The sequence below is a fragment of the Perca flavescens genome, chromosome 2 (assembly GCF_004354835.1).
Source record: "Perca flavescens isolate YP-PL-M2 chromosome 2, PFLA_1.0, whole genome shotgun sequence".
Taxonomy (NCBI): domain Eukaryota; kingdom Metazoa; phylum Chordata; class Actinopteri; order Perciformes; family Percidae; genus Perca; species Perca flavescens.
Window position 1 is genome coordinate 39,369,012 of NC_041332.1, and position 26,875 is coordinate 39,395,886.

Consider the following 26,875-nt stretch of genomic DNA (forward strand, 5'->3'; position numbering starts at 1 on the left):
CCCAGCATGTTTCCTTGGATTAGGGTGGCCCCTAAATCATGGTTGCAGCCTGTTGCCGTGGTCCTGCTGCGCGCCTTGCTATGCCCTGTTACAACTGCTACACTCTGCAGTGCCCTACTACATCCTGCTACATCCTGCTGCGTCCTACTACGCCCTGCAGTGCTCTGCTACATCCTATGATGCCCTGCTATATCCTGCTACATCCTGTGACACCCTGCAGTGCCCTGCTATGCCATGAACTACTACAACTACTATTTCTAGTCACTGATACATTATCTTTATTGTGACTATTATTGCCACTGTTCATCACACCCCCAACCGGGACCGTCAGACAACGCCCACCAAGAGCCTGGGTCTGTCCAAGGTTTCTTCCCGAGAGGGAGTTTTTCCTGAAAAAAGCACTGAATGCTTGCTCTTGGGGGAATTACTGGAATTGTTGGGTCTTTGTAAATTATAGAGTGTAGTCTAGACCTACTTTATCTGTAAAGTGTCTTGAGATAACTCTTAAAATAAAATAAAATTGTATTGAATTGAATTGGTTAGCCTATGCTTTGCTACACCTCGAACTAGCTGAAGTTATTGCTAATGTTAGCAAACTCAAATATGTTATAACTTAGGTGCAAGCTAAATTTAGATTTTACTGTTAAACATTATGCATTTTACGAGTAACTGACGCCAGCTACCTGTTACTTTAGATATTGAGCAGTAGTTTATTGTTTATTTTGACGTGACGGTGGTCAATACTTTCTCAGTAACAGTTAGCAGTCAGTGCAAAAGGTAGGCTAATTCCTCTTGCTTCAGAGCATCATTGCCGTGTAGCTTGCGATCAATAGTCTTTAGCCAGGCATTTATCAAAGTTTACCTAGCAAGTAATCGATTAATCTAGCACTTTGTCGATCGATTAATCGGATTATTTTTTTTGCGTTTTTAAACAACCAAAACTAGGGAAAAAAGCAACATTTGTATTGCCTAAACATTAATTGCATTTAAGTGCCATATTACATTGTTTTTAAAGATTTTTTTTTCCAAATGATATCAACCTCAAACTAAGGCATACATTAAACATACACAAACATTACATTAAGTTGTGCAACTTAACTTTCAGAACTACAAGTTTCAACCTGACTGATCTGTATATACAGTAGGCCTATATGTAAATATTAGTTATACTCAACCTATTTTCATTTATATATTTGATTATAATGTCACACAACTCTGTTACACTTATGCTATTAGATCGTTGATCAGCTGTTTCTCCGTGGAGAGAGAGAGAGAGAGAGAGAGAGAGAGAGAGAGAGAGAGAGAGAGATGCGCAACAATCAGCTGTTTTTCCGAAGGGATAGTCAACACGCCAGCTCTTTAGATCAGATCGTGGTCACCACTACGTATTTTCTTGTCTTTGATTTTGGTAGTTGTTGTGTTTGGTGTAGTTTCATCGTTGGGTCCTCTTCGTGGAATGGATGATTAAGTTAGACTCCATTCTGTTGAGATAATAAAGCACTGACGTTGTGCTATTATCGTGCTAAGCTAGTTTGATTTTGCAGTAGAAACTGACTGTACAGAGTTTTAGTTTTAATTACGTTTGAACTGATTCCAAACTTTGGACACTTTCTGTCGTTTTCTCCAGCCTGTCTCTGGTCGTGTCGCAAAAGTGGATCTGACTGTTAGCCCCTCGCTATTTATGCTCTGGCATGTGTCGCCCAAGGGGGTAAGCTTCGCTTCAGAACTCGAACCTCAGATGGCGCCATTTTGTTGCTACAAAGGTATCACCAGAGCCATAGAGATATAAGAGTTGCAACACTCGATCTCGCTAGCGGGGGAGTCACGTGGTTCATGTAAGCCTGTATAGTTCTAAACACACGCAGCGCTGTCATGTTCTCCTATGGGACTGACAGCAGCGATTGCGATATTGAATGGTAAATATGAATAAAAACACATACCCATGTACTTGTTTGATTGTTATTGCATATTTGTAAATGTCAGTTTCACATTTGGAATGGGGTGACAACTGAAAGCTATGTATAGATACGTTTTTAAGTTTTGGAGGGAAAGCTTCACGTCTGTGTTAGCATGATAGCACTAGGCTACTGTCCTGTATTGTCCTTCGTGTCACGGGGACTTTAGTTTATTTACATTTTGTATTAGCCTGTCCAAACGCGTTTGTTCTGACATGTCTGGGACACCCCCCCGTGCCAGTTCACGTTAAATGACATCACATAGTACGCGAGGGTCACCGGGGACCTGAAGCTCAACGCCAGGCCAATGCAAAAACGTCAAAAATAAACTAAGTCCCGGGGTACCCGAAGGACAACACAAGGGTTAACCTTACTAGATCTTTTTGAAATCAAAGATGATTCAAGATGTTCTTTTTTGCACATATGGACTATTGTATTTTCCTTGATTTTGCTTGTAATTCCGAAAGGAGACATAAAAAAAGCAATACAACTAAGATTCACCGCTGGCACCACTGGTTCTGTTCCACTGTTCTACTGCCTAACATTTGCATGCTGCAAAGGAGAATACAGCATGTAAATCTGGAGCCAGAAGTTTTGGGGGTTAGTGTTTGAGATGCTGAGTGTTTAATAAAACAAATCCTCTCCACATACTGTATATCAGGCTGAGGTTTGTGGAACAAAAAACAAGTGGGAACAAGTATGAATAAGAGCAACAAAGTAGAGCCAGGAATAGGGGGAATAGTATAAGTGATTTGTTAACAAAAATATCCTCCACATATATCAGGCTGAGGTTAAGGATTCAATCATAGTGCATCAGGGTAAACAGCCGTGATAAGGGGTACCTTGGCAGCAAAAGTCAGACTAAGAAGGCAATTTCAACACAGCAGACTTCCTCACATAAAGTCATAACATCTAGTCCACTGCCAGTCCACTGCCAAACACCTTACTGGTTGCCATGGATGTATTTGGCCTCTCCATCCCCGGCACACTGTCCGCAGCCTCCAGTCTCCTCTTATTTCAGCAGCCACCACCAGCAGCTGTCGCCATCACCAGTAGGGCTGCTGGAATATGGAAAGAAATATGATCATAATTATTTCGGTCAATATAGAAATCACGATAATTTAACACGATTACTTGTTGACTTCTGGAAAGATGTTGCAATTATTGAACTTAAAAAAACTGTGGAAAACGTTAAATAAATCAACAGTAAAAAAAAAAAAACACAACTGTGAAATTTGCCTTAATACTTTTTCATATTTAAAATTATGTCATTGTCATATGTCACTTACTGATATTTTGTGTGTGGAATAACTTGTATTCATATATGAAATCCAACAGCCCTTTCAAGGGTATAATTAAACAAACGCAACCTTATTTCTAGACACAGTACTCAGCTGACTAGCTAACACCGTCAGGTTCAGTAGATAAAACCTAAATAAAACCCGTCCTTAATCAACCTTAATGATCCTAGTAATCCAACATCAATAACTAACTAAATAAAAGTAGTCAGAGATTCACTACTGAACTTCGTAATTGTTGGTGTAACGATACCTTCACAGCTGGCGAAGTCAAGCTAACAAACGAGCTAACAAACTAGCAGGCAATTGGTCGGCTACCAAGATAAAAAATATATAATCCCGCTGTGCACACATACAAATAAAGATCAGTATATGCATCATAAAGGGCCTCTGATAAAATATAGACAGTTGACAATTCAAAAGAGGTAGCTATTTAATCAACTTACCTCAGAAGTTACTCGACGGCCAGCAATGAAAATGAATGATGTCCGACGCCGTGAAGGGATTGTTTGGAACTATGCAAGGCTGCATACCCCGGAAGTAGGCGGGAAAAAGCGTACAACGGAGTCCAATGGGAGTGTCGCCACTCTGTCTTTCTCTATTACTCTGGGTATCACCTCCTATTAGCATTCCCCTGACCGCCATTTTTTTTTTTACGTCACTTGCACGCGAATAACTTTACATCTGAAGCGTTTAAAGACTTTATTTGTCCATTGTTTATTACGACAATGTATAAAAGGCTCCATTACCTTGTACCTCACGTTATGGCTCTGTAGCAGACGCTTTTATAAAAATAGGCTAACGATTGTGTCATAACCAAGTGACTTACTGTCGCACAGTAGAGGAATTACCGTATAGTACAGGAGAAGCTCACAGGCAGTTTCGACTTACATTAGCTGTTTAGCTTTAATTACTAAAGTTAACTAGCATGTTAGTGATCAATAATTAGCCTGTGCTTATGTTATCTCCTTACATATACCTACACTCTCCGTCTCTGTAAGATTGGGAATGATTGAGATTTCTCTTGGCACAGCTACCAGAAGACTTACAACTTTCAGACATGTTGCTCAAGTCCCCAAACAAAATGATTTTTATGAATTATTAGAATCAGTATCTATTGACAGTAATGTGTTGTTGGAGAGAGAATGTATTGTTTTAGGTGATTTTAATACAAATTTGTTTATGTTCACAAAAAATGCGCTGTTGGTAAAGTTTTCACATTACTGTAAAGTGCTTGGTCTGGAGCAACTTATAATGGAGCCAACCAGAATAGACGGGTATTCTAAATCTATTCTAGATCTGGTGTTGGTTACTGATAGAAACAATATCAGCTGTTCTGGGGTTTTGGATATTGGATTCAGTGATCATAAAGTTATTTTCTGTACTCGCAAAATTTCAAAAATTAAAATAGGATCAGGGTCTCATCATTCCTTAAAAATAAGATGTACAAGACGATATTCTAAGGAGCTATTGGAGGGTAAACTGGCTGAACAGGATTGGAGTATAGTTATTAACAGTAATGATGCCGATCGGGCATGGGAATTGTTTAAGGAGAAGTTCTTAATAGTATTGGATATGGTTGCACCAATGAGAGAAATTAGAGTGAAACAGAAGAGGGCCAAATGGATGACTACTGAAATTATTGATTTAATTAGACAGAGAGATCACTATTTCAGGAAGTATAAGAAGTCAAATATGCAACCTGATTTTGATAAATATGTGTATAACCGCAACCAAGCAAGATATCATATACAGAAGGCTAAAGCTGACTACTATGCTGAAGCAGTGACAGAGAATATTCACCAACCAAAGACATTATGGAAAATTCTTAAAGAGATAGGTGCAGGGAAAATAATTAGTAACAGCTGTAACACTGGGATTGACATTGATAATGGTATTTGCTTTGACAAAAAAGTGATATCAAATCATTTCAATATGTTTTTTACTACTGTTGCTGCCAACTTGGCTTCACATTTACCAACAGGTGCTGGAAAGTATGGGGTATCCTTCCTGAACTCCCTTTATCAAGATGTGTCATCAGATCCATTCAATCTGAGTCTAGTATCTAAGGAGAGGATTATAGAAATGTTAGCTTCTTTATCTACTAATAAAGCTATGGCATGGATTATATTCCAGCCAGATTCCTAAAGGATAGTGCTAATGCTATTGGTGAAGTTATTGCACATATCATAAATTTGTCCATACAATTAGGTAAGGTTCCAATTGAGATGAAAAGGGCCAGGGTACTCCCCTTGTTCAAGAAGGACAGTAGGACAGATATGAAAAACTATAGACCAGTGTCAATACTACCAAGTGTATCTAAAATATTGGAGAGAGTGGTTTTTGATCAAGTGGAGCGGCACTTGATCAAGAATAATCTGTTATATGACCACCAATCTGGATTTAGATCTGCTTACTCCACTGACACATGCCTCACTTATCTTTGTGATTGCATCAGACAAGAAAGTGAAAAAGGTAACTATACTGGCATGGTGTTACTGGATTTACAAAAAGCATTTGACACAGTGGATCACTCTATTCTTTTATCCAAATTACAATGCATGGGTTTTGGCAGGGCTTCTTTAAAATGGTTTAAATCATATTTATCTGAAAGAAATCAAACTTGTGATTTTGATGGAGTCCTGTCTGAACCCATGAACATAACTTGTGGTGTACCCCAAGGCTCGATATTAGGCCCTTTGTTATTCCTAATATATGTAAATGACATGCCAGCTGCAGTCAAATGTCAGTTATTATTGTATGCTGATGATTCCTCACTACTAGTGTCTGGAAAAGATATCTCCCAAATTGAAGACACTCTTAGTGGTGAGCTGCAAAATGTAAGAGAGTGGCTGATCAACAACAGACTGTCATTGCACTTAGGGAAATCTGAGTGCATCCTATTTGGCACCAAACGTAAGTTACAAAAGGCATCTGCATTAAAAGTTATATGTAACGAAAATGAAATTGAAGCAAAGAATTCTGTTACTTATCTAGGTATTATATTGGACCAAACATTGTCAGGATATTCCATTGCAGAGAAATTACTGAATAAAAGTGCCTGCAAATTGAAATTATTATACCGTAATACAAGACAGTTTGACTCCAAAATAAAAAAACTCCTCGTCTCAGCACTCATTCAATGCCATTTTGACTATGCATGCTCAGCATGGTATAGTGGCCTAACGATGAAAATGAAAAACAAGATGCAGATTATGCAAAATAATATGATCCGTTTTATACTGTCTAAACCTTCTAGGTATCATGTGGGAAGAAATGAGTTTAAGAGGGTTGAGTTCCTGCCTGTTAAGCTTAGAGTTGAATAACTTAAACTGAATCATATGTACAGTATTATTAATGGTGTAGCCCCAAAGTATTTGGGATTTCAGATTTTAATGGTACATACTCAACATGCCCATGAGACTAGGGCCAGTGTCCGTTCATGTAAGGTGCCATGTGTGAATAGTGAAGCCAGAAAATCCTTTTTTATACAGGAATTATTTTATGGAATAGTCTTCCACTTCATATTAAAATGGCAGTAACGAAAAGGGATTTTAGACATAAAGTTAGGGCCTACTTATGGAATAAAATAGATAATTAGGGGAAATATAATCTAGATTGGGGACAGAGAAATTTATTGTTTGGTAGGTCATGGTGATTTAGCTGGTTTTTGATGTGTAGTTTTATTTTTTATTGTTTTAATCTTAGGACTGTATGTGTTTGCATGTGTTGTATGTCCTGTTCTCTTACATCAGGGACCATGTTGGAAAAAAGTGTTTTTCACTTTTACATGTTATCCCTTGGATCCCCCTTTGTTGTCTTTCTATATCCATAAATAAACCAAACCAAACCAAATAGTCTCACACAAATTACAGTAGGTGAGGTGTCGGATGTGCAGTGGGACAGAAAATGGCTGTTACTGTAAATTGTTATTGCTTCAGCTAGCTTAGCTACATCTGAATGTGACATAAGCTACATATACATGTGCAATATTGTAACTCATTCTATTATGCTTGTATATTAGATTAGATTTATCAAATAGTTGATAAATAAGTAATAAAGGGGGAGAGCTCCTTGGCTGCATGCTTTCAGTTTTAAAGGTTTGTAATTTTTTTCGGTATAAGATTCTTTGTTTGAATATGTTGTCTCTTTCTATACTGATCCTTTTTCTTTGTATTTCTAAATTACAGTAATGCAGGGTCATTGCTAAGATACGTACAAGAAGGAGCACGTGGCCGAGAGCAAGATACAGACGACAAGCAGTTCAGGCACACATCAACCGGCCAGCAGGTCTGTAGACTCAGTTTGCACTTTCACGTGTGTGTTGGCTATTCTACATAATATGTTTACAAAGTCAGCAAAGCTGTGAAGATTTTATTGTTTTTAAGTATACTGTGATGCTGCTATTGTGTTTTTGGTTTTGAGTTATCTGAAGAACTTCTTCTGCTTTTCTTATTTGATTTGGTTGATTTTGGTAAATCTTTGGTTTGTTTTGATAATATGCACTTCGCAATACTTGAATGTGTGTGTTTTAGCTGTTCTACATAGTGTGTTTATAAAGTCAAGTAAATTTGTGTGACTTTTCTGCTTCCAAATTTTTGCTTTATTGAAGAAGATTTCTTACTTGTATACGTCTGCTTTTAAAGCCCATGTTGCAGGTTAACCACCACTGTTGATTAATGGGTACATATAGCACTCAATATATGTATATCATTGTTAGAAATGTCTCCAAATAATGTTAAAGGCCAGTTTTTGTCGTTTTTGGTATTAGTGTTTTTTTTAACGCAATTCGGTGATGACGTCACGTTGGGGAGACGTGCATCAGCCTAGTACTAGAACTATGGTACTGACTGGGATGAGGAAGAGGTGTTTTTACTGTCAGTAAATAGCACAGAGTGCAAGTCAATGTTTTCTTTATATCTAGTGACATGATCATGTCGTTAGTTCAGATAAGTACCCATAGGCGCCAATTTATGTTTTCCTCCGTGGGTGCTCACGGGCGCATGCCCTTTAAAAAAAAAGTAGTCAAAAAATGTTTGCATTTCAGAACCTTAGGAAACGGACAGCGGTCGATACAAACGCTATTAACTTGATAATGAAGCCGTAAAGTAGGTTATCTTTTAACTCAGGACAGCACCACTTCTCACAAATACAGATAGGATTGGAGATGAGAAGTTGAACTGACCCTCAACTACCGCTGACCTGACGGAGCACCATGACCGGCAGCTCACGGTGCTCTGTATCCAGCGTACAGTCACCTATTCTGGGGTAATTAGACCACCAACTACCACTGACCTAACGGAGCACCACGCACGGCCGCTCGCGGTGCTCTGTATCTAGCGCTCAGTAACTGATTCTGGGGTATCAGCTTCGTGACAAATTAAGAACTCTCTGCACTGGTGGTGGATGTCGTAGTTTGCTTTTTTAATAACAAATCTGTCCTTTTAATTCTCACTCTGATTACCTAACGCACATGCACACATGCGTTTTCATCCAAGAGATGCTGTGATTGGTAGATAGGATATGGAGCAGGGGACTGACAGCGACATAACCAATCACATTATGACAAACGCTCCACTTAGCACCAATTGCAATGTTTAATTTTAAACAAATGTAGCCTACTGGCAGTCTGGCACCAAGGGGGTAAGCTTCGCTTCAGAACTCAAACCTCCTATGGCGCCATTTGGATGTTACAAAACGATCACCTCCTGTTAGCATTCCACTGACTGTGATTTTGACGTCACTTTGACAGCGAATAACTTTACATCTGAAGCTTTTAAAGACTATTTGTCCATTGTTTATTTCTAAAGAAACACGACAAAGTGTAAAAGGCTCCATTACATTGTACCTGACGTTATGGCTCCGTAGCAGACGTTTTTGTAAAAATAGGCTAACGATTGTGTCACATAGTAGAGGAATTACCGTATAGTACAGGAAAAGCTCGCAGGCAGTTTCGACTTATATAACACATATTGATTAGATATCTCACGTTTTGATGGTAGCCTACTAGCTCCAGTAACAACATATTTGCCTAGTGTTTATTTGTTACTTGGACGGGGATGCTTTTCAACTTTTCACAAGTTTAGACAGTTAGCTAACGCTACGCCGATGTTTCGCTAACGTTAGTGCAACAGCATTAGCCTAGACGGCTAGGTAACTATTACGACTACCTTCAGAGTTTCCTATTTCTGCGTCCTAACCCTAACTGGCTATAGTTAGCCTATACGCAGCTATGCTAACAGAATTACGTAGCCAGCCAGCAGCTTCGGCAGTAGTTTCGGCGAGCTTACCACAACAGCTAACACATCCACGTGTCTCCATTTCAAACATCACTCCAGATTGACTGCTTTTAGCAGCAGAGGTTGATTGTGGGCGACATACTGTTGTGTTTAGCTCGCCCAAACTACTGCCGATTGCCGAAGTTGCTGGCTGGCTATGCAACGTTAGCCAATTCCGCTAGCATACGTACAGGCTAACTATAGCCAGTTAGCTTTGTGTGTAACGTTATAAAAAAAAACACCTATCTCGTAGGAGCGAAGCTTAATATTTCATTCAATAAAAGAATGGTACAAGAGGAGCACTAACGCCACATGTCTTATGTTGACAACGTGGACGTGTTACGCCCCTGAAAAAAGGGAGAAATAATCATAAGAGTGATGCGCAGGTGTTTCCTCACTGAGAACTTTAGTGTAATCCATTTTACAACAGTATCACATTTTATACAACAGATCTACAGGAAATGGTTTTGTAGGGTACAAGGCTTATAAAAGTTACAATAGCGTAATTCACTAAAACATAAAACATTTTCAATATAACTGTTAAACACCAATTAGTTTTAGCTCAGTAAACCATAATTAAATGTATCACAAATGTCAATAAAGTGCTTGAACACATTGAAACACATTATACAGATAACACCGCAAAATAGATTAACTGCATACATGTTAATTCACAATTGACATAAAATGGCGTCTACTCTCAGTACGGAGCTATTCTTCTCTGTACCAGAGTGGGGCTCCGCTCACACACACGCACGCACGCACACACATTACGTTCTGCAAACTTAACTCTTACTTACTTAAAATGTTACTAACACACACCTTAAACACTATTGACATGTTAGAAAGTAGGAAGTTATTAAATGAACTCCGTTTTATCAATAACATACCTGAAAAAGGGGAGAAATAATCACAAGAGTGATGCGCAAGTGTTTCCTCACTGAGAACTTTAGTGTAATGAGGAAAAGACCGCGATTCCCCCGGGAACTTGGGTGGAGACCAAAGCAATCGATCTCAGGCTCATAGATTAAGAGCATTTAGTAGATCACAGATTAACACTTTTACCCTTAAATTATGCACCACAAAATAAAGTAATGAATATGTTTACACATTCTTCTTACAATTTATATGCGTGACAGATTTTAACACAATTATATGAACTTTATCACTCTCTGTGAACTATGTACTGAGTGCATGATCCTTTTAACATGAGCTATTTTAGAATCCTCACATGCTATAAACTTACTAATACCTTTAGTGTATAACAGGCTATGAGTATTTCCTTTACCCTGTCACAGACGCAGATATAGGAAACTCCGAAGGCAGTCGTAATACCGGTATTTAGCTAACTAGCAGTCTAGGCTAATGCTGTTGCACTAACGTAAGCAAATGTCGGCATAGGTAGCTATCTAAACTTGTGAAAAGCCGAACAGCATCCCTGTCCAAGCTGTGTTTCACTTTCCCTCCAATATTATTATACACATAATAAAGACACATGGACTTGGTCGAGACCAAAAGCCATATTTTGCAAGACCAGTGGCAGAAATTGTGACGTTAGACAGTGAATCGAGATGGGGCTTTTGTCTGTCGTCCCCCCAACGTGACGTAATGCAATGCATTGTGGGGGAAAGGAGAATTATTGCAAACCACTGTAAAATAGTACTAATTTTTTGTATTTTATTCCGTTTTGTGATATCCTTTGTATTTGATGTTGTTGGGTAACAGTTTAAATGTTTATTACCAACAAGCAAATTGCGCAAATTCGTTAGAAAATAAACCCTGCAAGATGGGCTTTAAGTTTTTATTTATGGATGATTATTTAATTTCTACAAAGATTTTGCAAAAGAAAGAAATAAAATTGAATTTAGCTGAAATTTAATTAAATGGCTTGGTCATGTTTACTAATACAGACAAATAGAACAGAAAATAGAACAGAATGTGTCTTATTTTATCAGTAATTACGATCAAACAAATGCTATGATAGAGAAACTGTAAAACATCATTAGATAATATATGTATACAGTACAGGCCAAAAGTTTGGAAACACCTTCTTATTCAATGCATTTTCTTTATTTTCATGACAATTTACATTGTAGATTCTCACTGAAGGCATCAAAACTATGAATGAACACATATGGAATTATGTACTTAACAAAAAAGTGTGAAATAACTGAAAACATGTCTTATATTTTAGATTCCTCAAAGTAGCCACCCTTTGCTTTTTTGATAGCACTGCAAACCCTTTGTGTTCTCTCAATGAGCTTCATGAAGTAGTCACCTGAAATGTTTTTCACTTCACAGGTGTGCCTTGTCAGGGTTAATTAGTGGAATTTTTCCCTTATTAATGGGGTCAGGACCATCAGTTGTGTTGTGCAGAAGTCAGGTTGATACACAGCCGACAGCCCTATTGGACAACTGTTAGAATTCATATTATGGCAAGAACCAGTCAGCTAAGTAAAGAGAAACGAGTGGTCATCATTACTTTAACAAATGAAGGTCAGTCAGTCCGGAAAACTTTGAATGTGTCCCCAAGTGCAGTCGCAAAAACCATCAAGCGCTACAACGAAACTGGCTCACATGAGGACCGCCCCAGGAAAGGAACACCAAGAGTCACCTCTGCTGCTGAGGATAAGTTCATCCGAGTTATCAGCCTCAGAAATCGCAAGTTAACAGCAGCTCAGATTAGAGACCAGATGAATGCCACACAGAGTTCTAGCAGCAGACACATCTCTAGAACAACTGTTAAGAGGAGACTGCACGAATCAGGTCTTCATGGTCAAACGCGTCACATGGGTCTGGCTTCTCCCGGATTTCACAACAGAATTAAGGTCCCATGGACCGGAAGTAGAAGGGCTGGACTTTATCTCTCTATAGTAGGGCTGGGCGATATGGACCAACAGTCATATCCCGATATATTTTGGCTGAATATCGATATACGATATATATCCCGATATTTCTTTTCCACAAAGTGAGAGCAGTTCAGTCAAAGTCAAAGCCAAATATGACATGTCACAAGTAGTTTCATAGAAACCGACTATTTCAGTGAACAGTTGCAAAATCAAATGAATAAATAATAAACAGGTTATATATATCTATACAAAATATCTTCACACTTAGATTTTTGATAAATAATCATCAGTAATGTGGATATAATGACTAAGTGGGTAAAGGCAAATAATAGAACAGTTACAACAGCTGATAAGTTCAGAACATGACATCACTTTACTGTAATGCAGCCTTTAAAACCAGGAAAAGACACTTATGGTCATATCACGATATTACGATATCCAAAATCTAAGACGATATCTAGTCTCATATCACGATATCGATATAATATCGATATATCGCCCAGCCCTACTCTATAGTGTGATTTACAGTGGGTGATGTCATCGCTAAAGCACGGAGCCTTTAAAAAAAATAATCTTAGTATTACAACATATATACATCAAACTGTAGGTATGCTTGTCTTCTTTAAGCTAATGTGCTCATTTAAGCAAAAGGACTTATACATTTTGCTTGGTGAGCTTCCAAATGACAGGTCCAAATCTTCCTCCATTCGCTGCCTATGTTAAACATCCTTGACATTTCAACCCAGTCTCACGGTAGTTTGTGACGGCATCATGAAAAGAAATCTATTAGATTGTGATACCATCACAATACATTTTTTATTTTGATTCATTTTTAGGCTTTTATTTTCACAGGACAGATGAAGACATGAAAGGGGAAAGAGAGGGGGAATGACATGCAGCAAAGGGCCGCAGGTCAGAATCGAACCCACAGCCACTGCGTCAAGAAGTAAACCTCTATATACGTGTGCCTGCTCTACCAACTGAGCTAACCCAGCCACACCATCACAATATTTTGAAGATTTTCAGATTAGGCCATGCCTTAGTGCCCAGACCAGCCAACAAATGCCTGTCCCCAAACTGACAGAAACTAGACCACAGACCCCCATTTGATTAGATTTTGTCCAAGGGTCCCCATGTGATAGGATTTTTGCTTTTAGATATTTTATTACAGAAAGTCTATGAGTGAGTCTATGAATGAATCTATGAAACATTGTGTTAATTATGGATGGAATTATAGTGAAAATAAGTTATTTCACTTTTTGCTGGGGACCCCCTGGAACTCCCTCAAGGATCCCTGGGGATCCCTGGACCCCACTTTGAGAACCATTGCTGTAGACCACTAACATTACCGACCTCAATCAAGCCGCTTACCTCAGAATGAGCTGCCCTACTAAACTCCTGCTTGACTCTCTCTCTCTCTCTCTCTCTCTCTGTCTCTCTCTCTCTCTGTCTCTCTCTCTCTCTCTCTCTCTCTCTCTCTCGCGTTCTCCCTCTCTCTCAAAATATCTTCCAGTATCCATCTGCTCAATGAATTGAAGAATATAACGGTATAACAGCATTAATAGTGACACTATGAAATTTAGTTTTCAGTGACAACATTCTGTGGGGACTGATATTGTTTTCAATACTATAGAGATAGCATGCTATATTAATGGCAAAGAATAGAGAACTTCGGATAGCTAACTGACTAAATGTCTTTTGGTTGATTTTTGATGAATATTTTAATCTTTTAATAGCATACTGTTTCACTATAATGTGACATATGAGAAAATTATGACCTGTAGTAAGTAGTAGCCTGTCATTGGCAACTGCTACAGCAATCAGAATGAGAAAATGTATTTTTATAGAATTTTGGTGATTTCTTTCCTGAAAAATCCCAATAGTCTATGTCACCAGCCTGAGCAATGTAATTTGTAGACGGTCCCTAACTCAGCCAACAGCCGGAACGTAGATTGAAGTGCTGTTTTGTTGCAATTTTATTGAAGACTAAACACTGAATGGGGGTAGGTCGAAAACGAATATACTGCGAATTAGTGACGTGCGATACCACTTAATTTCTATTCGATTCGATACCAAGTAATACCCAGGCTGGTATTGCCGATACCGATACCAATACCAATACTTTTTACGTATTTTATTTGTAGTGTGATGTGACAAATAGTTTAAAGTAAAGTAAAAAAGTAGCCTGTAGGCTTACCAATTCCAAAGTAAGCTATAGCTGCATAATGACAAGACAATAAACTACTCTCATATTATTTAATTATAAAGAAAAACTCAGAGACTTGTACAGTAAAACAGGTTGAAAATTACACACAAATAAAAAAATGTCAACACACGGCTTCACTGCTGTCTTTACAGCTAAAATACAGCCAGACATGACTCCTTTTGCGGTCGGCTATAGTCACTCTGCAGTCTGCAGTCTTCGTAGTGGGAAATTAAAGAAGGGCTGTTGCAGCGGCCGGCTCCGTCACAGAGCCGCAGTGCACACACAACTGACCGGCGTAAGGAAAAGTAGTTCCTTCCCCTAACCGGATATAATTAGACTTTTCATGATTTCATGATAACATAAACACTCACTCCAAATTACTGAGTTTAAATATCGATCCTTTTATATGAGAATCTATACTAGAGCAGGAGACGTTGGGATCGTAAATATCGATACTTTAGTACCTGCTGCTAACTTATACCCGCTACATAAATCAACAGTAGCCACATCCAGCAACACGGAACCATAACCGACCAGCCGCACTTAATGTTACATTTTCACTACCTAACGTTAGCTCCCCAAACATTAGCCATGTTGAATCCTGCTGTCAGTCATCATATATATATTAACATCTCTGGTTGTCAGCTTACCTCATGCCTTTACACGATTTTCCTTTCAGTAAAGCAAATTAAAACTTAATAATCCATGTCATGATGAGGTAAAGTAACGTCAATCCAGAAAGGATTCCTACTTCAGCAGCAAAGTCTCCGCATTACTATCGTAAATGTAATTTCCATAACGTTAGCGCAATGAAAATTAAAGACAATTGCGACAAGTCCATTGGCAGTTCTGGTGAAGTCATTATAGCCTTTATTAACAAAAACTCATTGAAGCTAGCGAGGCTCTTCAACTACTCCGCTCATCGTCAAAACAAACTCCATGCCGGTGTGCCAGTTTAGCTGGTGATCATGTCAACTGGTGATATTTGCATGAAATCGGTGAATATTCAACAAGGCCAAATGAGACCAAATAACGGATATCACTGAAAACATCACCAGTTGATGTGTAATATATGTCCGTTTAAGCGTTATCCACACAAATACGACACATGCTGTATAAACGAAAAAAAAAAAAAAAGCACTAGAGATCTAAGCGGGATTCAAACCTTGGATGTCATGGACAAAAAAAGTTGACAGGCTAGCTTCTACATCATCTATACCACTACACTACACACCACTGAAATTATGTTGTGATTTCTATCTATATATTGGACTTTTAGTCCAAATTAACACAGGTTAACATATGAGAGAAATATACGCCCATGTTAACTGGTGATATCACAATTTAACATGGGAAAATGCAAGCCTCCAAACAGTAAAGTAGGTTCATCTTTGCCTCACATACCGAAACTGAACTGATGTACAACAAACAGTTATGACCCCACTTATACTTTCTTATACTATTCTGTTTTGGGGGTAAAAATGAAACACGTCAGTCATGCGCAAACCTGATCATTTATCATTGTTAGTGGGGCCATCTCATACGAAGAATGTGTAGACCTAGCTCAGCACAAACAGTCTCTTTCAACCTGTGCCACAAATTATTATTATAGTTGTGTTTAATTTCATTAGACCCATATGAGGGTATGTCTGTGTCGACCCAGAATCGCAATTTTTGTCTTATGGTAGCCTATACACTATTGTTATGACCATCAGCCATTGAATATTTTGCAGCAAGGTGCTGATCCTCGTTTTCTCTCGGGCGACTTAGTGTTATCTGTTAAGAATGAAAATTAATGAAATTAAACACAACTATAATCAGTTGCTTCTCCGTGAACCATCACCTTATCGTGGTGGAGAGGTTTGTGTGTCTCTGTGAACCTGAGGGCTGTGTTGTCTGGAGCTTTGTGCTCCTGGTAGGGTCTCCCAAGGCAAAGTGGTCTCAGGTGAGGGGCCAGACAAAGAATGGTTCAAAAACCCCAATGAAGAAGCAAGGTAGAGATGGAGTGACCCTGCCCGGAGGAAGCCGGGGCCCCGTCTGGAGCCAGGCCCAGACGGCGGGCTCGTCGGGCGAGCGCCTGGTGGCGGGTTTGCCACGGAGCCCGGCCGGGCACAGCCCGAACAAGCTACGTGGCTCCCATCTCTCCAGCCCATGGGCCCACCACCTGTGGGAGGAACCGTTGGGGTCGGGTGCGATGTCACATGGGTGGCAGTGAAGGTCAGGGGCCTCGGACGGACCAGACCCGGGCGGCAGACGCTGGCTCTGGGGACGTGGAACGTCACCTCTCCGTGGGGAAGGAGCCGGAACTGGTGCGGGAGGTGGGCGCCACCGGTTAGATCTGGTGGGGCTTACCTCTCACGCACAGTCTCGGTTCTGGAACCATGCTCCTGGATAGGGGTTGGACTCTTTTCTTCTCCGGAGTTGCCCAGGGTGTGAGGCGCCGGGCGGGTGTGGGGATACTCACAAGCCCCGGCTGGCGCCGCTGTGTTGGAGTTTACCCGTGGACGAGAGGGTCGCCTCCCCACGCCTGCGGGTTGTGGGGGAAAACTCTGACTGTTGTTTGTGCATATGCACCAAACAGGAGTTCGGAGTATCGGCCTTCTTGGAGACCTTGACTGGAGTCCTGCATGGGGCTCCAGTGGGGGACTCCATTGTTCTGCTGGGGGACTTCAACGCACACGTGGGCAATGATGGAGACACCTGAGAGGCGTGATTGGGAGGAACGGCCTCCCTGATCTAAACCAGAGTGGTTGTTTGTTGTTGGACTTCTGTGCTAGTCATGGATTGTCTATAACGAACACCATGTTCGAACATAGGGATGCTCATAAGTGTACCTGGTACCAGAGCACCCTAGGCCGAAGGTCAATGATCGATTTCATAATCGTTTCATCTGATCTGAGGCCGTATGTTTTGGACACACTCGGGTGAAGAGAGGGGCAGAGCTGTCAACCGATCACCATCTGGTGGTGAGTTGGGTCAGGGGGTGGGGGAAGACTCTGGACAGACCTGGTAAGCCCAAACGTGTAGTGCGGGTAAATTGGGAACGTCTGGAGGAGGCCCCTGTCCGACAGACTTTCAACTCACACCTCCGGCAGAGCTTTTCGTGCATCCCTGTGGAGGCTGGGGGCATTGAACCCAAGTGGACAATGTTCAAAGTTTTCATTGCTGAAGCTGCGGGAGGAGCTGTGGTCTTAGGGTCTTAGGTGCCTCAAGGGGCGGTAACCCACGAACACCGTGGTGGACACCGGTGGTCAGGGAAGCCGTCCGACTGAAGAAGGAGTCTTTCCGGGATATGTTAGCCGGAGGACTCGGAGGCAGTTGCAGGGTACCGAAGGGCCCGAAGGGCTGCAGCCTCTGCCGTGAAAGAGGCAAAGCAGCGGGTGTGGGAGAAGTTTGGAGAAGACATGGAGAAGGACTTTCGGTCGGCACCAAAGTGCTTCTGGAAAACTGTTCGCCACCTCAGGAGGGGGGCGGGGAACCATCCAAGCTGTGTACAGTAAGGATGGGACACTGTTGACCTCAACTAAGGAGGTAATAGGGGCGGTGGAAGGAGCACTTTGAGGAACTCCTGAATCCGACTAATACGCCCTCTATGTTAGAGGCAGAGCTGGAGGATAGCGGGGGATTGTCGTCGATTTCCCAGGCGGAAGTCACTGATGTAGTCAAACAACTACACAGTGGCAAAGCCCCGGGATTGATGAGATCCGTCCAGAAATGCTCAAGGCTCTGGGTGTGGAGGGGCTGTCCTGGTTGACACGCCTCTTCAACATTGCGTGGAAGTCTGGGACGGTGCCAAAGGAGTGGCAGACTGGGGTGGTGGTTCCCCCCTTTAAAAAGGGGGACCAGAGGGTGTGTGCCAATTATAGGGGTATCACACTTCTCAGCCTCCCTGGTAAAGTCTATTCCAAGGTGCTGGAAAGGAGGGTTCGGCCGATAGTCGAACCTCGGGTTGAGGAGGAACAATGCGGATTCCGTCCTGGTCGTGGAACAACGGACCAGCTCTTCACTCTCGCAAGGATCCTGGAGGGAGCCTGGGAGTATGCCCAACCGGTCTACATGTGTTTTGTGGATTTGGAGAAGGCGTATGACCGGGTCGCCCGGGAGATACTGTGGGAGGTGCTGCGGGAGTATGGGGTGAGGAGGTCTCTACTCAGGGCCATCCAATCTCTGTATGACCAAAGTGAGAGCTGTGTCCAGGTTCTCGGTAGTAAGTCGGACTCGTTTCAGGTGAGGGTTGGCCTCCGCCAGGGCTGGGCGCTTTGTCACCAATCCTGTTTGTAATATTTATGGACAGGATATCGAGGCGTAGTCGGGGTGGGGAGGGGTTGCAGTTTGGTGGGCTGGGGATCTCATCGCTGCTCTTTGCAGATGATGTGGTCCTGATGGCATCATCGGCCTGCGACCTTCAGCACTCACTGGATCGGTTCGCAACCGAGTGTGAAGCGGTTGGGATGAGGATCAGCACCTCTAAATCGGAGGCCATGGTTCTCAGCAGGAAACCGATGGAATGCCTTCTCCAGGTAGGGAATGAGTCCTTACCCCAAGTGAAGGAGTTCAAGTACCTTGGGGTTTTGTTCGCGAGTGAGGGGACAATCTAGCGGGAGATTGGTCGGAGAATCGGGCGCAGCGGGTGCGGTATTGCATTCAATCTATCGCACCGTTGTGGACGAAAAGAGAGCTGAGCCAGAAGGCAAAGCTCTCGATCTACCGGTCAGTTTTCGTTCCTACCCTCACCTATGGTCATGAAGGCTGGGTCATGACCGAAAGAACGAGATCCAGGGTACAAGCGGCGAAATGGGTTTCCTCAGGAGGGTGGCTGGCGTCTCCCTTAGAGATAGGGTGAGAAGCTCAGTCATCCGTGAGGAGCTCGGAGTAGAGCCGCTGCTCCTGCGTCAAAAGGAGCCAGTTGAGGTGGTTCGGGCATCTGGTAAGGATGCCCCTGGGGCCTCCCTAGGGAGGTGTTCCAGGCACGTCCAGCTGGGAGGAGGCCTCGGGAAGACCCAGGACTAGGTGGAGGGATTATATCTCCAACCTGGCCTGGGAACTCGGGATCCCCAGTCGGAGCTGGTTAATGTTGCTCGGGAAAGGGAAGTTTGGGGTCCCCTGCTGGAGCTGCTCCCCCCGCGACCCGACACCGGATAAGCGGACGAAGATGGATGGATGGATGGATATAATCAGTTGACTTGTGGCACAGGTTGAAAGAGACTGTTTGTGCTGAGATAGGTCTACACATTCTTCGTATGAGATGGCCCACACTAACATGATAAATGATCAGGTTTGCGCATGACTGACGTGTTTCATTTTTACCCCCAAAACAGAATAAAGTGTAAGTGGGGTCATGCCTGTTTGTTGTACATCAGTTCGGTTTCGGTATGTGAGGCAAAGATGAACCTACTTTACTGTTTGGAGGCTTGCATTTTCCCATGTTAAATTGTGATATCACCAGTTAACATGGGCGTATATTTCTCTCATATGTTAACCTGTGTTAATTTAGACTAAAAGTCCAATATATAGATAGAAATCACAACATAATTTCATTGTTGTGTAGTGTAGTGGTATAGATGATGTAGAAGCTAGTCTGTCAACTTTTTCTGTCCATGACATCCAAGGTTCAAATCCCAGCTAGATCTCTAGTGCGTTTTTTTTCGTTTTATTTTTTTCTTTTTTTCAGTATGTTTCGTATTTGTGTGGATAATGCTTAAACGGACATGTATTATCAACTGGTGATGTTTTCAGTGATATCCATTATTTGGTCTCACTTGCAAACACTTTGTGAAAATGTGAACTTCTGGCACTCGAGGGGCGGAGGCAGAGCAGAACGCAGGGCAGGGCCTTGATGAATATGCACAGATTTCATGCAAATATCACCAGTTGACGACAAACTCTAAACAGGAAGTAGCAGGGTTGATGGGAAATGTCGTCTTATAGTTGAGATAAAATCTACAGATATAAATACATTTATTAATAAATTACAGTTGGATTTTCTCTCATGTGTCTAATCGTAACTACCTCTAGGCCATAATACTTAATCTATTTAGGATTTCTACATTAAAAAATATTGTTTAATGTATATTAGCCATTCAGAATACCAAAGACAGTTTTTACATATTAGGTTCAGGCAAAATTGAAAAAATAAAATTATTACCTGCAATATAAATGCAAAATTATGAGATTATCTTTATCATTTGTCTTACAGTCATTACTTTGAATTAAAACCACTATTGATGTATTGGCAGAAAAATATAAGGATTATAAAAACAACATGATCCTCTTTCCCCATTGATTCCAATTGAAGTAATTCTAAAACTTAACCCTGGTAAGATGGCCGCCAAGTGGTTCCACCCTGGAATGGCAAATCAGAATTACATGTCATATCTATTGCTCTATATCTATGCTTGCAACGCACCATCAAAGAATTTCTAATATTGGAAGAAGTTCCACTCTCTTGATACTTCCGGCTTCTGAACTGAATTCAGAATGAATGGGACTCTATGGAGCTATACCCCTCAAAATCCACTTTTCTCAGGATTTAATTTTTTGTCTAGTAATTTGAATGTTGCATTCGAAAGGGGAGGCAAAGAAAATACACACTGCTGGATGTTAGATTTTTTTAAAGTAGCTTTTTTGTTCTAAAAAGCCTTTTAAAATGTCAGTGACGTCATACACATCATACGGCCGGAGATAATGCTTTACGGCAAGCTATGAGTCACTTCCTTTGTTCTCTCGAGGCATCGACAACACAGCTGACAGTTAAGACCAGGCCCGTATTAAGACAATGTGGTGCCCCTGGGCACTATACCTCAAAGCCCCCTTTACTTGTGCTGTCCTCCTGGCAAAAAGTATCAGACATAAACAAGGGGATTTCTCAAATGTAATTTACTAACTTGTCCAACTACATACATGTAGGCATATAAGCAGTGAGCATTATATTCAAATTCAATTCAAAATGTTGAATTCAAAAAGCACAGCACTCAATTCAAAATGTCAAAATCAATACACATCAACCCAGCAGACAAGCCAAAAAAACTAACAAAAAACAAAGCATTTTCATTATACAAAGAGAAACCAACACTTGCTTTCCCCCTGCCAAAAATATCAACCATAATCAAGGGGATTTCTCAAATGTAATTTACTAACTTTTCCAACTACATACATGTAGGCATATGAGCAGTGAGCACTATATTCAAATGTCTCAATTCAAAATCATTACTATATATTGCAGCATTGTGGGTCGGTCAAATGTGTATTTTTCGGACTTTATTTCACGGGCCCTGAAAGCAACTCCTCTGATTGTTCAAAAGCATCATGGGAAAGCTAAAACTGCTTTACCATCACAGCTAACAACAATAAAAGGACCTAAAATGAATAAGATATGTTAAAAGACTATCAATATTAGATCTAAGAATATGGATTTATTGCACAAAGTCTGACTGTGGACCGGTCTTTTACACTTCTCTGCTTACTGAATAAACTCACAAAGAGCACCGGCCGTGCTGTTGGTACTCGATCCGTGCTGCCTGCACGATCCATTTTGCACATGCGCATGATAATACTGTTTTACCGAGGATATGACACTGCACAATCTGTTCCACGCTAGCTTCCACCGGGAAGTTAACGTTAGTTTAGCTAACAGCTAATTCGGCTAACCACTAGCTGACAGCTAGATTCAGTCTAAAATAACGTTAAGTCAAACTTAATGGGAAAAGCAGGCTACAGCTAAATTAAGACTTTACAGTAATAACAATAAAGACAAGTATTGAGTGATTGTATTTTAAATGAACACAAGTAAAGTAGAACTGACGTAACAGCTTTTATATGTTAACGTTTATTTTCAAGTTTTATTTGGAGGGTATTTTAAAGTTTACATGCTGTCTCAGCTAGCAGTTAGCCAAATTAGCTGTTAGCTAAACTAACGTTAGCTTGCCTGTGGAGGCTAACGGCAGACCGCTACAATCAGCTAGCGGTTAGCCGAATTAGCCGTTAGCTAAACTAAAGTTAGCTTGCCTATGGAGGCTAAGGGCAGACCGCTACAATCACCTAGCGGTCAGCCAAATTAGCTGTTAGCTAAACTAACGTTAGCTTGCCTGTGGAGGCTGCAGACCGGAAGCGTGGAACAGATCGTGCAGTGTTGTAAATCCTCGTACAACAGCGCATGTGCAAACATTTTGCGCATGCGCAAACATTATGCGAATGCGCAGAACGGATCATGCAGGCACCATGGATCGTGTACCGACACATGCTGTGAGGTTTGGGCGCAATTAAGTCTCACCCAGAGTTGGGGGGGTTTGAGTGAAAAAAAAATTATTTGCTTGCCAATTACATTTAATCAAGAAAGCCAACCACTTATCATTTTTTATAATGGTTAATATTTCACATTCATTATTATGATAAAAATTTTGGGGGGTTAAACTGGCCACTTTTGATTATTGTTTAAACTCCCCCCCGCTTCGCTAATGTTTTAAAGACCACGCCGAAATATTCACTCTGACATTCTGGCTCCACTTTGGATGCCGTCAAGCAGGAGATCTGGTCGTAATCAGTCCTTCACTGACCAGTTAGCATTCATTAGCAGAATGCTAGCCTGTTATGGGCAACAATGACTCAACCTGTAAGAAATCGAAAGGACATAAGTACTCGTTCATTCAACTTTCGACCTATAATCCATGTTGAACTTGCAAAAACTATAATCAAATCTGAGATTTCTCAACGACAATCAGGCGAAACAGACACATTTAGCACTCTAGCTCCACAGAGTCCCATTCATTTTGCACTGGACCACGATCACCCCCAGTGGAACTCTGGTAGAACTGCAACCAAATTTGGTACAATGGGGCTGAATAGGGAGTGAAAAGACTTTCCGTAGACAAGCTTTGGCACCGTTCTGAAAGCTGCCAGGTTACACCGATGAGACGAGACGGTGTATCATCTTCATAGCCATCAACTCTTAGTACTTCTGTCTAACTTTAGACTTTGCGGCTTTTTTGTAGCTGGATATATTATTTGTTGTTTCTAAATATGGATTTGGAGAACGTTAACGATAGTGAGATGCTTGCTACAGTTGCATTTCGAGTGAGAAATAGGCAAAAACGTTTTATTTCTCTGATTTACTGCTTTGTTTTAATGCCGCTAGGTGCTCTTCTCTTCAGTCACTCTCTACTTTGCTCGTCCACATACCGTTACGTGCATGCGGGCACTCGTTGAGCCTCCGTGAGTGAAAGGCACCCTGAACCAAAATGGCTACGACAGCATTTTGCAGTGCCATGCAGTACACTCTGGTATGCGCCTAGTTGGTCAGGGGTTCATCCTACAGCAAGCTATGGCAGAACTACCTTAGGAAAAAAGAACAAGATGGTAAGCTTAAAAACATGGAGTGGCCAGCACAGTCACCAGACTTAAACCCCATTGAGCTGGTTTGGGATGAACTGGACAGAAAAGTGAAAGCAAAGCAACCTACAAGTGCCACACATTTATGGGAACTTCTGCAACTTTCTGAAGAATATTTGATTTCCATTGTAGAAAGAATGCCACGAGTGTGTTCAGCTGTTTTATCTGCCAAAGGGGGCTACTTTGATGAGTTAAAAATGTAGAATACATTTTGTTTTATAAATTGATTGCATGATTTCTTTTTTAACTTAAATTGTTCATTTGTTCTATTCTTTCATTTCAGAGTACAAAAAGACATTGAACTGCATGAATTTCAATAAAAACCTGGAAAAATTGGGGTGTTATAAAACTTTTGACCAGTAGTTTATTATTATTATTATTATTATTATTTGTGTGTGTGTGTGTGGGGGGTTAGGGGCGGCGCTCAGGAACATTTTGGAGTAGCTTCAACCCCCCTGAAAAGAGGTCTAACGGCGTCACGAAACTCTTATTAACACAGATACCTCGTTTCACACATGATAATTAAAGAAAGAAATGCTCTTCTGAACCACCGTTACATAGGCTGCCCTGTTTGTAGCTACTGACTAGATGTTTTGATCCCAAATTGCGGCCACCACTCGCCAACCAGACGCGGTTTGGCGTGTCCTATATTTCAATAACATAGATGGCATCAACAGGTTTAGGCAGCACAAAGTAATCCGTGTGGACACTTTCTGTTGTTGAGGCACTTGAGTGTCGCAGATGTGGAGGTCTGAATATTTATAACAAACGCGCAATCAGCAGGACTTTACAGCTACGTTTTGTGTGCCTTTGCTACTGATTTATATATATTGCAAGATGCTAGCGGCAGCTGACCTTGTACTAAACGTTAGGGTAGGCCTATCTGTTTTTCTTCTTACCGTCAGTCGTCAGCTGGCTCGTGCTCAACGGACAGCTCTCAGGTGCTGAAATGCTCCCTGCTTTACTGTCCTCGCCGTGAGGTAGGTCGAACGGCGGCAGTGATTGGCCTGTGGATTCTACATTTTGACCAGCTATTGGCTGTCTGGGTTGTCAGTAAAACCTTTTAATGCGTAATCCAACGGAAGGGGCGGGACTTCGGCTCTCTATCCAGAAGTGTGATTCGGCTTCGCTTCTCTCAATGGCTTCTCTCCATAGCTTCTCTCACGGTAGATACTAGATCGGATCCGCTAGACGTGTCGACGTCACAGGACTTGTCTTGTCGCCTTCTGCCTCTGATTGGCTTACCCTAACCAATCCATAAACCTAACTACGTCGACCATTCTGGCTGATCCGATTTAGGATCTAGGATCAACCTTTTCTCTTTTATGTTTAACAGGACCTTGGCACTACTGTCATTTCACTTGTGTCTGGATCAAAATGATCCAGATTGCAATGTTATTTCAACTTCATTTAGGAGATTTAGGGCCAATTCCAAGCAGGATTTACAGTAGCCTAACGTATTACAAAAATGTGCAGTGTCACTCAAGTGTTTGACCCATTCATTCACCCTAGTTTGCCACTGAGGTGCCAATCGACTGTCAGTAAGCTCACTGGCTGTTTTGTCATTGTCAAAATGATCCTTATAAATATATGTTTACTTTCTTCAGACACAAATTAAAGGATTACTTCAATCAGAACAGAGCTTTGGAAAGGGAACAGCAGTGAGGAGAAGAGAAGTAATGAGAGAGGAAGAGCACTCAGACCGTCACATGAACTTAAGTTTTCAGAGGTTTAGTAATCATTTTAGCCTCTTCTGTATTTTCAGAATGCATCATGGACCACTGATGTAACCCAAGTATTAAGTTATGATACTGCCCACTGAAGCTATTATCCAATGTTATGTATAGATGCCTTTAGTTTAGACAATAGGGAGCACATTAGCCTACCAATGAGATTTAAAAAAAAAAATCGCCCAGTCACTATGTAATGCAGTTATGCTAGATCCATTACTCTAAAGCAGTGGTTCTCAATCTTTTTTGTGCCAACGACCCCCTATCCATTATCCAGGTCCCTAACGCCCCCCCATCAAATATTATGTATGTTAATTGCCCCGAATATTAATGATTATGCCCTAATATAGGCATATTATTGTTACTATTGTTATCAAAAATAATCAAAAAATCTAATTGAATGATAAAACACATGTATTAGTTTTCCAGGTATCAAAAAAGCCATGTGAATAGAAATTATATATTTACAGGTTTTTTTAAAAATGCAACCATTTGACATTCAAATTAAATAACAGCAGCCAATCTAGCCAAGACTAGATAACATTCAAACTATAATTAGCTATTATCAAAAGGCCTGCTGCATGGTGTGAACCTCAGCACCTTTATAAGATGACTATAATTTGAATGTCCTTTTTTGTTTGTGAAGTGACCTTGGGTGTCATGAAATGCGCTTTAAATAAAATTTATTATTACAAACACTAACAGTAGCCAATCAGAAACAGCTAGCAATTTAACATTCAAATCTAGTTTTCATTCAAATCTAAAATCGAATTGTTCCAACGGAAAACAAGCTGGCACTTATCAAAGGGTAAAAGCAGAAGACGCACGCACACAGAAAAGTATTTTGGTGATGACAAACGACTTGAAGAACGACACCTACTGCCGAATGGAAATAAGTTTACAACCTTGAAAGTTAGTGAGAGCCGTTTTTTAGGGTTAGAACAGTCTAGTTTGCAATCGCCTGTCTTGCAAGTAAATAGCAGAAAAAACGTTTGGAGAAAATGCAACCCCACATCGCGCTTTGTTTTGTGGAGGTCCCGTACAGTAAACGGTAACATCACTGCCTCTATCGCTTCCATAAGAACGTTTTAAAACACCAAACGCAAACCCTCAAATGCAACTGGCCGGGAGGCAAAATTACGAATCCCACTATGGCCACGCCAAGACCCGCCCTA

At 41.1% G+C, this 26,875-nt stretch overlaps 1 protein-coding gene across 5 annotated transcripts in view; it reads right to left on the reverse strand.

Annotated features, from left to right (window-relative positions):
* Positions 1 to 24,940, reverse strand: part of wdr17 (WD repeat domain 17) — a 168,042-nt gene extending 143,102 nt beyond the window's left edge. For 4 of the 5 annotated variants that reach the window (XR_003694233.1, XM_028596948.1, XM_028596969.1 and 1 more), the window contains exon 1: positions 10,422 to 10,470. The gene's annotated coding sequence lies outside the window, so the exon portion shown is untranslated. Of the gene's footprint in view, positions 1 to 10,421; positions 10,471 to 24,869 lie in introns of those variants that run through there. The other variant, XM_028596955.1, reaches the window with a different exon arrangement.
* Between the last annotated feature and the right edge of the window lie 1,935 nt (positions 24,941 to 26,875).